We start from the raw sequence: 12,061 nt of genomic DNA, 5'->3' as shown, positions 1-12,061 counted from the left end.
CCAGCTCTTCAACGTTCTGGGCGGAAAGACGCGGGGAGTGTCAGTGCATGTAAATGTTGGAATTGCTCAGGGCTCTCTTTCTGGGCTTCTCGAGATACGGTTTGCCCGCACTGACCAACACTTGCCAGACAAATCTTCATGCTCTACAGGCTAGTCAAGCTCGGGCTCTCAGGGTTTGTATTGGTTTGCCAAAATGCAGATCGACAGTAGCGACTATTGCAATCGCCCGGGACCAACCCATACAAGCAGACATTGCGGTGGAAGTGTTGAGAGTGCACATTAGGCCCGTTGTCCGTGCGCGTTCCCACCATCTGGACACACTACCGTCAGAAAGGCCGCAGGCAACATTTTGTACTATGATTTCGGATTATTACACCTGCCTTCCATCAGGCTTCACCCCCACGACGAAGCCTTCAGTTCCTCCATGGTGTTTGGCTTGACCTGCAGTGCACCTCACCGTATCAGGAATCAGGAAAAAAATCTAAGCTGTCATAACCTGCTCTTAAACAACTGTGCTCCTTTTGCACGAGAGGTACGCCGACCACCTACATATTTATTCTGATGCATCGGAAACTCTCCAGTGTTCCTCTGGATTCGTGGTTTTCCCAGCGAAAGCCACCACGATCAGTTTCAAGACATGTCACCCAACGACACCGATGGCTGCGGAACTTGCAGCTCTTCGCGCTGCACTCCGTCTCGTCAGCGTAGAACAACCTCGAAGATAGTCAATATTCAGTGACTCGAAGGCAGCACTGCAGTATTTGCTATTACCCCTGCGGCGTGCGCCACACGAACAACTGGTATTCGAGATTAGAGAATTAGTCCATACTTTGATTGAGAAAGAACACCAGGTGACGTTTCAGTGGCTTCCAAGTCACTGCGGCGTCATAGGGAACGAACACTTCTATAACGCTGCTCTGTGGGCTTTTCAAGGTGACGAAGAGGAGCCGATACCATTATCAAGGACAGATGCCGCTAGAAAACTTCGAATGTTCAGCGGTGATATCATGTTCTCCTTGTGGAACGGAGGAAGTTTTCACGACAACCGGCTGCACAACCTAGACTCTTCTCTATGCATTTGCATTCCAGCTGGACTCTGCCGTCGCGAAGCTACCCTGCTTTGTCGAATATGGCTAGGGGTGGCATTCACCAAGTCTTTTGCTTTCCCAATCGGATGGGCTGACGACGCCTCGTGTGATGACTGTGGTAACGAGGAGACTCTTCAACACCTTCTCTGTGACTCTCCTCGCTGTAATTTACAGAGTCGATCGCTCGCAATCGCGACAGCACGCTTTGAACGAATACCTATAACAGAGGAACTTATTTTAAAATGCCGTCATCACAAGCCATCGCAGCAGAGGGTGACAAGGGCACTGCTGCAGTTTTTAAGGGCAACAGAATTGGACAAGCGGCTGTAGCCTGAACCAATGTTTATAGTGCTGCAAGTGTTACTGTGCTGTGCACTGGCAGTATGCGGTGACAGTGACCGACAGTGATTGTGTGTCTATGCTCCTTTCTTTCTTTATCTCTACTTTGTTATCCTTTTACCTTCCCCTCCCCTCTTTACCCAGCGTAGGGTAGCAAACCGGATCTTCCCCTCTGGTTAACCTCCCTGCCTTTCCCCTTTCCTGTCTCTCTTTCTCTCTCTCTTGTCTTTTTATGTGGTAGGGCTCTAAGGCAAGCCGCGCATGCTCATTCTTGCTTTTGCCAAAAATCAATGACACATTTTTGTCCCTGCACTCATCTGAATTTGACTTCCTACGTTGGCATATGTGATAATTTTGAAGATCTCTGTAATGTAATCTGTGCGCCTACACGGTTGTGTGGCCTAGGGCTTTATAAATGCATCGACGACGAAGAAATAAAGTAGTTGTAAGTCAGTCCCAGTGTGTGTCGTATCTTCCTATTGTGCTCCGTCTTAGGTGTTTGCTCTGTAAGGTTAAGTTCAGAATTATGTACCAACTAGGCCCAAATAAAGTTTTACTGAAGTTGGGAAAGTGTACTGCCCCATAAATTCTCGTTGAAACTCTCGTGTGGATAAATAAAGGAGGGGACCGATAGGCCACCGTAGCGGTTGCCTAGCGGTAGAGAATCCGCTTCGTAGGCGGTAGGTACTGAGTTTAAATCCCGGTGCCGCCGGAAACCCAGTGTTTTTTTTAATAGGTAGAGATGCTTCTTGCCCTGGTGCTCGGCTCTCGTGGGGGTTCACATTTTGAAAGGGGGCCCAATAGAGATTTTCGAGTTGTCTCAGGTAGCCTCTTGTCCAACTACAGATGGCCTTGTTGAAGATCATCCGTTGCGGTTGTGGGTGACAAATGCTGACGCCGGGGACCTACCGGTAAAATAGATACAAGCGCGCTTCTGGCCTGGTGCTCGGTGATTATGTGACCTTAGCACTTGAAAAGGGGTGTTGGTCCCCAACCCGAAGGCGTCTCCACCTCATTAGGGGAATTTGGGGCGCCACATAGAAAATGGCCGCCTTGGGAGTGGCCCAAACCTCCTTTTATCAGGGTTTGCTTGTGCCCACAGGGTTCCACAGGATTTGCATGGCGCGGGTTCCTTTTTCAGAGCCACTCACCGGCGAAGAAAACCGAGTGTCGGGACGGGGGACGTCTTTGCCCATTCGAATAACCATGGGGTAACCGGCGGCAGCGTAGCTTTGAACCCACGGTCTCCCGCAGCCAAGTCGGACACTCAACGACGAGGTCATAGCAGAAGGACTAGACGACGGATTCTGCGGTGTTGACGAAAAACCATAGTTATCTGGACGTACGTCCTCACGAGAAAGAAATCCATGTCGGTGGCAAAAACGCGCTATGTGGCCTGGGGTACCGCTCGAGTAGCACATGGGGCGGCTGCCAGGAGTGCGCCACGGGTTTTCAAAACGTGGTGCCAGTCGTGAGAATGAACGGACAGTCTTTAGAACAGGTTGTGACTACGTAAGAAAGGTGCATGTTAGCACGTAGGAGTTGGCGATGGGTCGAGGGTGAGGTGTAACCACGGCCTCGGAGTAGGTCAGTTCCGGCTGAGGCATGGCCACGGATCCTGGGTAGGTGAGCGGAGTAGTCGCCTGTATCGCAGGGGCTGCGGGTAACATCTCGGAATATTGCTCTTGAACGACGCGCTGCATCGAGGGCGGCAGCGCAGATGGGGCAGCACCAAGATTACAAGGCACAAAGAACAGCTGGCGAGCAACCTCCTCTCGTACCAGCGGCCTAATTAAGCAGCAAAGATGGTCCCTCACAAGATCAGCAGGTTTTAAGGCTGAAATGGCTTCTTCTGGCAAGGATGCGCTCCGAGTGGAGCCACGTTGCTTCCGCAGCTTGTCATAGCTATGACACAGTTAAATGACATCGGCTACTGTTTGCGGGCCCTTGGCGACAAGTACCTGAAATGCGTCCTCATTGACAACTCTCAATATCGGTTTGATCCTGTCGGCCTCTGTCATGAATGAATTGTCACGCGTGCAAAGGCCGACCACATCTTCAATGTAACCCGTGCAGCTCTTGCCATGTTATTACGCACAAGCGTAACTAGACAGCTAGCACAATCAGCGAATATATATTAGAAGCCGCGAAGGAAGCGGAGGAGGAAGGAGCCTTGAGGTGAAGGAGGAAGGTAGGCGGAGGCGCGCTGGGTTGACCTCCGCTGGCAGTTGCTACAAGTTCTTTTGCGATACAGACGTACCGGGTTCGTCTCGTGATAACGTCGCCCTCGCGCGCTGTACGCTTTGTGCGCGAGTGAAAGCGTGCGACGGCGAGCTGCTAGGGAGAAAAGCGCGGGCAAGCGCGCCGTATTCGCACTGGGCGGGGAGGGAGAACTACTTCGGAAGCCCGCCGTCTTCCTACTGGGTCGGTGGTTGTTCTACTTCGGTGGCTGTTGCGTATGGCGCGACCGTGCAAGCCCTGTCTTGAATATGATACGCGATGCGGACAGTATAGGCATCTAGGCACACCTAGGACCGATAGCTTCGTGAGCACTATAACACCCATACGCTTGCGCGGCACCCACGTTCACGAAGTGAAACGTCACCGTAACTTTTCGAGCTCGTCCTCGCAAGCCTCGTTAGGCACGTAACTTGCGAACGGCCGGGCAACTGAATAACTCCACGAGTTTCATTCTGAAGGTCAACTAAGGGGTAGGTCAGTCTCGGGGTTCTAGAACCACTGATTGGTGACGTTCGCCAGGTAAAATAGAACAGTATTGAGCTTATGCGTGTCGTCGAATTCGTTGAGTTTCTTTACCCCATCGTATGATTCGAGCCAATCCTCTACTACCTCGCCGTAGGCTCCTCTGAATAAAGCAGGGTGGCGTTGCCGAACGATGCCGGAGCAGACCATAGTCGGAGGCTGGGAAGCAACCTGCTGCTCTTCGTCCGTGGCTATGAGGGAAACCGGAGGTAAGGTATGGTTGTGCAATGCCAGGGTTCTATGGAACCAGCAACCTCCACCAAATATAATGGGGCATTAGGGATCAGGACTCTTTATATAAAACAGAGTCGCAGTAAGCGAACCGACAACAGCAGAAAAACAGCGCAAGCCTGGAGCTTGTGAATCATTGTCGTATTCCTGCATAAGCGGCGCAGTCCTACGCTTCTTCAAACAGCAGTAATATTCTCCACTACAATTGAAACAAACGAGCATTCGCCGGTTCCGACACGGCGGTACCAAACTTGGGACTTCGTACGCTGTTGCCTCGTTCTCGGTATTTACCACATCAGCCATGATGAAAAACGAAAAAAAAGACGACTGCAGCCAGAATCAGATAGAATGTGTGTACCGATCCTCCAGAGAGCATCCGGCCTCACCAATGATCCACAGCCCGATATGCTCTTAGTTAAAAGCGCCGCAGTTGCGAAATGAAGCCTTGCTATATTGCAATGTGAGGTAAAGTCTGCGACTTGGAATGTCGCCGTCACTTCGCTGTAGCGTTGCATCGACTCCTGCTATATTTTGCGCCTATTTGTTGTGCTCACTGTGATGGATCAGTGCGTATGACTTGTTGCTTTCGGGATAGCGCGTTTACTTCCCTGCCTCGTCGATGGGAGAGCCGTGTACTGGGATGTATTTCATAGCCGAGTTCTTGCTCTGAAACGTTAAAATAGATAAATAAATAAATAAATAAATAAATAAATAAATAAATAAATAAATAAATAAATAAATTGATTGATCGATCGATCAATCAAGCGAATGTTGATTCACTTGCTGGAACGGCGACGTTGTACGAAGGAGCTCCCTCGCTGCCGCTGGACCCAACTGGAGACCAACTTGTCTTGAATGCATCCGCAACGCGCGCGCGCGCGCGCGCGCGCGCACGCACACACGCACGCACGCATGCACACACGAGTGCTCCGTCAAAAAAAAAAAAAAATTGGCTCGCTATCTTGTTCCTGTGAAAGTGGATGTCCAGCGAAGCTGTTAGCTCATCGTATTCACGCTGCTCTTCGGGAGTCTTAACTCTGCGTGGCCTACCCATAGCAGTCTTGCTATGAACTGAATGAGTTGCTAGTAGGTCTCCCTTTTACATATGAAGGTCGGTGATGTCACTCACTCACTCGTATGCTGCTGTTGCCCCTTTCCCACCGGAGCAGCTTATGCAACCGTAATCTTTACCGGGAAACACAACGTGGAGAAGGAACGTGCCTCGCATTGTTCACAGGCACCTTATAATCCATCATGCGGCTTTGACGCTTGTGTTGTGCTTTTCTTTATTGAAATGAATACTGAAATGGGGGTGTGTTGCATACATGATTCCAAAGGTGATATGCACCTTTTCTTTTTTTTGCTGACCAACATGAAAAATCCCGACCAATTAGAGGCTAATAGCTTCGCTGTAAAATATTGCGATTATCTTTGTGAGTGCCCGCGTGCTTCGCATACATTAAGAGCTGTGACGGACACGCGTATTGGCTGTATCCCTGTCAGCCATTACATGGGCTGTAATATATTTTGCCGACGTAAATATCAAGTGTAAAGCCAGCGTTCCTTCTGTGCTGTTGCTTTTTGCCCTGTTGCCTTATGTTTTGTTTTTTCGCTAAGTGATGAAAATCTCTTAATATTGGCATATACACATCTGTACACATCAGCGCTGTCCTGTGTGCTCCTGCCTTCACTATTCGTCATTTTGCGCTGCCCCTTCAAGATGTTCAATCTGTAGACACACACATGCATCTCGACTTGATTCTTTTTTTTGTGAAACTGCCACTGTCACAATGCTTGTTATACCTGCAAGAAAATACATATTTTTTTCTCCCCAGTGTACGTGAGTAAGCATACGGACAATGAAGCGCACATAAGAAACATTCACCCTTTCCCCTCCTTGGTGCTTCATGTTTATTTTTCAATGAACTTCGTTTCCCCCGCAGTACCGCTTTCTGGCTGTCACATTTCGTGTCGCCAGCACTTGTGCCATTTTATCCCGCTGTTTTGTTGCTACACCGGAGAGCTCCGAAGGAGAGGCGCTTCTATCGCTTTATTACAATCATGGCTGCCTTGAGACTGTCGATTGGAGTCTTCAATTACAGCCGGTCTTCCAATCGGAAAAGAGTTATTTCCTTTCCCTCAGTCCTGTCCTCACCTTTTGATTTGCTTATTTGCAGACTGCCTTATCTTGGTCGACCACAAAGCGCCTTCGAAACCCTCCGTCGCTACTTCGGTTCCTCCTCTTTAGTTATCATTTATTTTTCTCTTCCGTACCTTATAACCAGACGTCGTGCACCCTGTTTCGTCGGAACGCTCTCTAACGTCTCGTGGAACCCTCCCCCCACCCCCTTCCATCCCCGTCGTACACGCCATTATATTTCGCCTTCTTTTTCGGATGCTGAAAAAGAAATTCAGCACGAAACGAAATGGCGTGCTGTTCCCTAGATAGCCGGAGAAAAGGTGGGTGCTGCTTTACTGTTTATCGATCTGGCCATTACGCCCACCGGAAGTTTTTGTGGAGACACCCGCTGCACTTTTCAAAATGCACCTGTTTTTCTTTGTCTTGCTTTTTGCTGCGGAGAGCTTAGTACGCGAGTTGCTTGTATGCCCGCGAGCGACCCTTTCTGGCTGTCCCGAATCTCTGCAGTCGTTGCCGTGAACAACAACAATGCCACGAAGCGATATACCGGCAAAGGTTCGCTACTTCATGAATGTAAATGCAAAAAGAAGCGTTCGATAGTGTCGGAACAGGCTTGCGTTTAGTCGCTGCAAATTTGTTGTGTCAATTTGCAGCGCATTGTTTCCCTTGCGACGTTGGCCGGCTGGATGGCTGTTGTTCTCAAGCAGGCATTGTGTTCTTGCAAAAAAAAAGTTGCTGTACAGTTTGTGGAAGCTTTTGCGCAATATATCGACTAAAGGCACATAAGGTCAACATTATGGTTGGCGAATCCTCCCTGACTTCTGTTTAAGCAAAGAACACAAAAATTAAATGTATACAAACAACAACGTATGGAAGCTGCAAAAATGGCAACTGGCACCTGCCAGGCAATCAGATCAGCAACTTCGTTTTGGTGGAGAAAACCCGCTGCGGTCTCATGTGAGGTGACGCGCCAGTGTCAGGTCGCTCATTTTAAAGTTGACTTCTAGCTTGTTCTTCGACAAATATGCAAAACGACGTTCGTTGGAGCACGCCCATAGCAGTCCAACCCATAGAGGCCCGCAAACGGGTAGTGACGTGTGAATGTTACCGCAAGTTGTACCACACTACTAGTAGGAATGTGGAGAGAAGAGGAAAATTTATTAAGAAAATGCAGTTAGGTCGCCCTGAGGTAATACCCTCTAGCCTGCTTGTCTGCTCAGATGGAAGGTTATGACAAGAAAAAAGAAAGGTATGAGTAGTGATGATGACAACATGAAGTAAAGTGCTAATTCATACACAAGTGTGTCCAAAGGGCCCGTTCATAGTCCTGAATCTAGGCTGGTGTCACCTAAAAATTGTAACAATGCCTGAATGACTCGCTTTGTTGATTTTACATCCGGCCAATTGCCCAGCAAAACGTTTGCGCTAAACGGCGCAATATTCATCGGCGCTAACGAAGAGGTAAAAGCCTGCTGTTCACGGTCATATTTGCGACAGTCTACAAGTATGTGCTCCACAGTCTCAGGTATATTGCACGTGTCACAATCTGGGAGTTAGCGCATCAGATGACATGCGAAACTGTCGCATAAAGGCCACACCTAGCCTAAGAACATGACCTTTTTCTGCGCAGTTACGGCAAGGACTCCGGGTACGGAAAGCGCTCTGATGGGGAGCCATGCTGTGCCCGACTAATAGCAGTCCTTATGTAGACCTTTAAAACTTCCGACGATGCACGTTTTGTTCAATAACGCAAGAGACATCCATGAGCGCAAAGGCGCTCGCCTATAGCCTCCGAGATTTCAGTCAAGTTCTCTCGCTCTTCACTAAAATACTCGGAGTATCAACAGGTTCACCGTAGCACATAACCATCGCTGAAAACTCCTTGAAATACGCAATAACGCTCAGCAAAGTTTGTACAAAGCCTCGCTTAAAAGTTTGGAAGCCATCAGTGCTAATGGCGTTGCTTTTCGGCGGAGGGCTCAACCGGTGAGGCCGGTGCTTTCTTCTGCTGCCGCAAAAAGGATTAACTGCACTTACAAGCGAGGAAAAACGAAAACACTTCAACGCATAGTTTCGCAAGTGAGTGCTGAAATGCGGTTGATTGCGTGGAAGTTAACTTGTGAAGCTGGCCAGCGAGCAATACGCGCGGGAAAAGTTCACACAATCTGGAAGGCTGGTGCGGGAAACAAATCATGAGGAAAGCGATCCAAGTTGTAAGCATGGATGGCCTTGCGAAACTGCTTCCAACGAGGATGTTGAAACGTAGCTTTTCGCGTAGGCCTTCTAATCTCCCGGGTTGAATACGGCATATTCGAGAGAGCCGGGGGTGGCGGGGCAGAGAAATAAGCTTCCCGTAAACAAAGATGCCGCAATTAACTATTCGAGTGTTTACGCGCTCACAGACGATGCAAAAAAGAAGAACGTTTAAAAGTACTAGTTTTCAACGGAACATTTGTCTTGGCCTCAAACTAACAGTTCACGCGGCGTGATTCATTCCTCTTATGAAAAAGAAAGCTCTAAAATTAATTAGTTGCCTTTCGCAGCGGAGCGTGTTCTTAGTTAAGCAAGTTTAACGCTTGGTTTAATGAGCAACACCCATATCCTAGTTTAATGTAGCCTACAAGCTAACTAGCCATCCTTAACCAGGCCCGAAACCCGAAACCCGAAATCGAGAAGGCAAACTGTTGGAACATTCATTTAGTTTCCATGAGTGTTGGCTTATCCAACCTGTTGTCTTTAAAGGCTTTGTGATTGCTGAAAATGCAAATTGATTTTTTTTTTAGCAGGCGGCTGTGCCACTGTTCTTGCGTGTCACTGTACAAAGGGTAGAGGACTACCGAACGTCTACAGGGGAAAAAAGCAGCAAAACAATATTGAAGTAGAAGAACAACTGGGGGATTTTTGAAATGAAAATAGGTTGTTTTCTGCTTACAGTTCTTATGTTTAGAAAGGGAGCTAGACAATGATGTCTATCGGATCTCTTTCTTTTTTGTTGAACAGCACAACTGCATGCGTTCAAATGTGCAAGTGCAAGTCTAGACTCTCGTTGGAATGCATAGCAAAACGCGCACTTTGTAATTTGCAGTAGTAAATGTGCAGAAGAATAGCCGGTCATAACCATCCGGTCGCTCTCACTTTATTGGCAGCTTCCGTTCAGGAAACGATTCTGATAGTTAGAAAGATTACCCTGAGGGTGGCGAATTAACTAAGATGGATTCACGTCGAGCGTACAGTTTTGGCAAAACAGGCATGCTGAAACTCCAGGAAATTTTTTTTTCAGCGCAAGCTGTTGTGGGCTGGTTCCCGCCTGGATCGAACACGGGCTCTCTGCGTGGAAGGCAGCTAGTCTACCACCGAGCCGCGCCAGCGCTTGCTATCATGCAGCGGAAAAATGCCCTCTAAACGCGTCCTAGCGCGCGAGGAGACACGCGATGTAGCATGCGCGCCGCACAGCGTCGATACATGCGCATTTTGCATTGCTATTGCATGTTATTACACCAGGTAGAACGCCATGTAGCAGATGCACAGGTAGCGGTACAAGGCAGTCAGGAAATGTTTGAGGAAGAAAGAGAAGTTTAAGGAGATGTATACAAGAATTCTAGAAAGAAATATATTACATACCTAATTAAATTAGGCTGGCTAGGTGACTATATACCGGGTGTTTCAGCGAACACTTTCAAAAATTTTTAAAGGCTGCATGTGGTAGATAGCACACATCTAGTTCATGTGCTGGTCTACTCGAAGGGGCGGACATTGCTTGCACAAGGAATTGAAATGCATAATCGAGTAATTAACAAAAAATAACTAATTAAGTTTTTATCTCTTTACCTCATGGCCCATATAGAAATTTACAGATTCTAGCTGTGGAGGTCGCCAAGCGGATTCACTAAGAAACGAATTCGCAGGATGACACCAATTTCGAGATATTAATTCCCAGACTTTGCGAAGAAATGCGTTGACATTCCAGTTAGTCTTGTGCTTCAATGCATAAAGCGACGTTTTGTTAATAAAGTCATAAGTAAGCAGCTGCATGCTGTTTGTAGCTGAACGTGGTTGACTCAAGTACGCTAGGTGACTATTTGTCGCCACCACCCCGTTTCGAAAGGGATGTTAAATAAAAACACCCCCACCAACACCACCCCAATAATAATAATAATAATAATAATAATAATAATAATAATAATAATAATAATAATAATAATAATAATAATAATAATAATAATAATAATAATAATAATAATAATAATAATAATAATAATCAGCAACGTACCGTGCCACGGGTCAAGGGATGTGACATGTGCGCCACGTAATCGAATACCTTTGTTTGCTCTCCGGAACACGTTATGGCGCCTCCTCGCAAAGTACGAACCACTGCTGAAGACGCGAATCCTAGAGAGCTACGCGCGCGGCTGCAGGCAGACAACATCGGACTCAGCAGACCGCTGTGCATAGAGCAGGACAAGCCGGAGCTCAAGCCACAGCTCGCCGTCGACTCCAGGCGGACTGTTCAGATCTTTCTTGTGAAAATGACGTGAAGACCCTGTAATGCGTGGTGCCGAAAATGGAGCTCCTATGGAGTCGCTACTCCAGCTTACGGTGTGACTGTGCTGCGTGTGCCGCATAGGCCTGTGACTTCTTTTTCTTGTGAGCATCACCCTCTAATTTAACTTATATGACGGACATATCGTCGAGAGAGTTCTGTCGCGCAGCACTGTGTTCAGAAGCTTTGGTTTTATAATTGTTAGACAGGCGGCATGTGGGCGTCTACTGAAGTATCGAAACAATCATGACCTTGACAACTACTGCGCGCTTGCTTGGAAAGCGGTGTGGCCCTGTATTGCTCATTATTTCTGCCCTTCATTTCTGCCTTCTTTATTGGGATGTCCATTTTATTTTTGATTTATTTTATTTCTAGTTGTCCTAGACATACCTTTGGGTAACTTTAAGACGACAACGTAAGAAGTGCACAGATATCATTGCTACGCTCACTGTGGCTTTGCCTGCAAACCTTCGGTAAGGGACGTTTCTTTTTTATTTTCTTCAAAAATAGGCGGGCTTTACCTCTTGGGGCCCCCATTTTTTCGCACATCCTTTTCTTTATGCCTAAAGCTACGATAGCTTGTGAACGTAAGCAATGGGTGCTCGGCCGAACAATACCAGTAAAGAAAAGTATACAAGGCTTTCAGATGATAATAAGCTTGCCTTGCGCAGAGGGAGTGGCTAACTTCGTTAAATATTCTGTCGTGAGTCTCATAAATAATGACCGGTATGAAATAGAAACTGGTTGTCGCCGTCATTGATTTAAAGAGTGATGAGAGAGATGGAGAAAATAAGAGAGGAGGCAAAGTAATAGCGTGCCGAGGCTTCAGCGTGTATGATTGTGCGGGAACTGGCGTCAAGCAGGACGCAGGGCTGCCGTCGGCGGAGTCGTTTCATACGTACACCCCACCGGACACTACTGTTACCGGCAATGGAGCTTGGTGCGGCTGACGCTAAAATA

The sequence above is a fragment of the Dermacentor variabilis genome, chromosome 5 (assembly GCF_050947875.1).
Source record: "Dermacentor variabilis isolate Ectoservices chromosome 5, ASM5094787v1, whole genome shotgun sequence".
Taxonomy (NCBI): Eukaryota; Metazoa; Arthropoda; class Arachnida; order Ixodida; family Ixodidae; genus Dermacentor; species Dermacentor variabilis.
The sequence above is the reverse complement of the archived record's forward strand: the minus strand, read 5'-3'. Positions refer to the sequence as shown.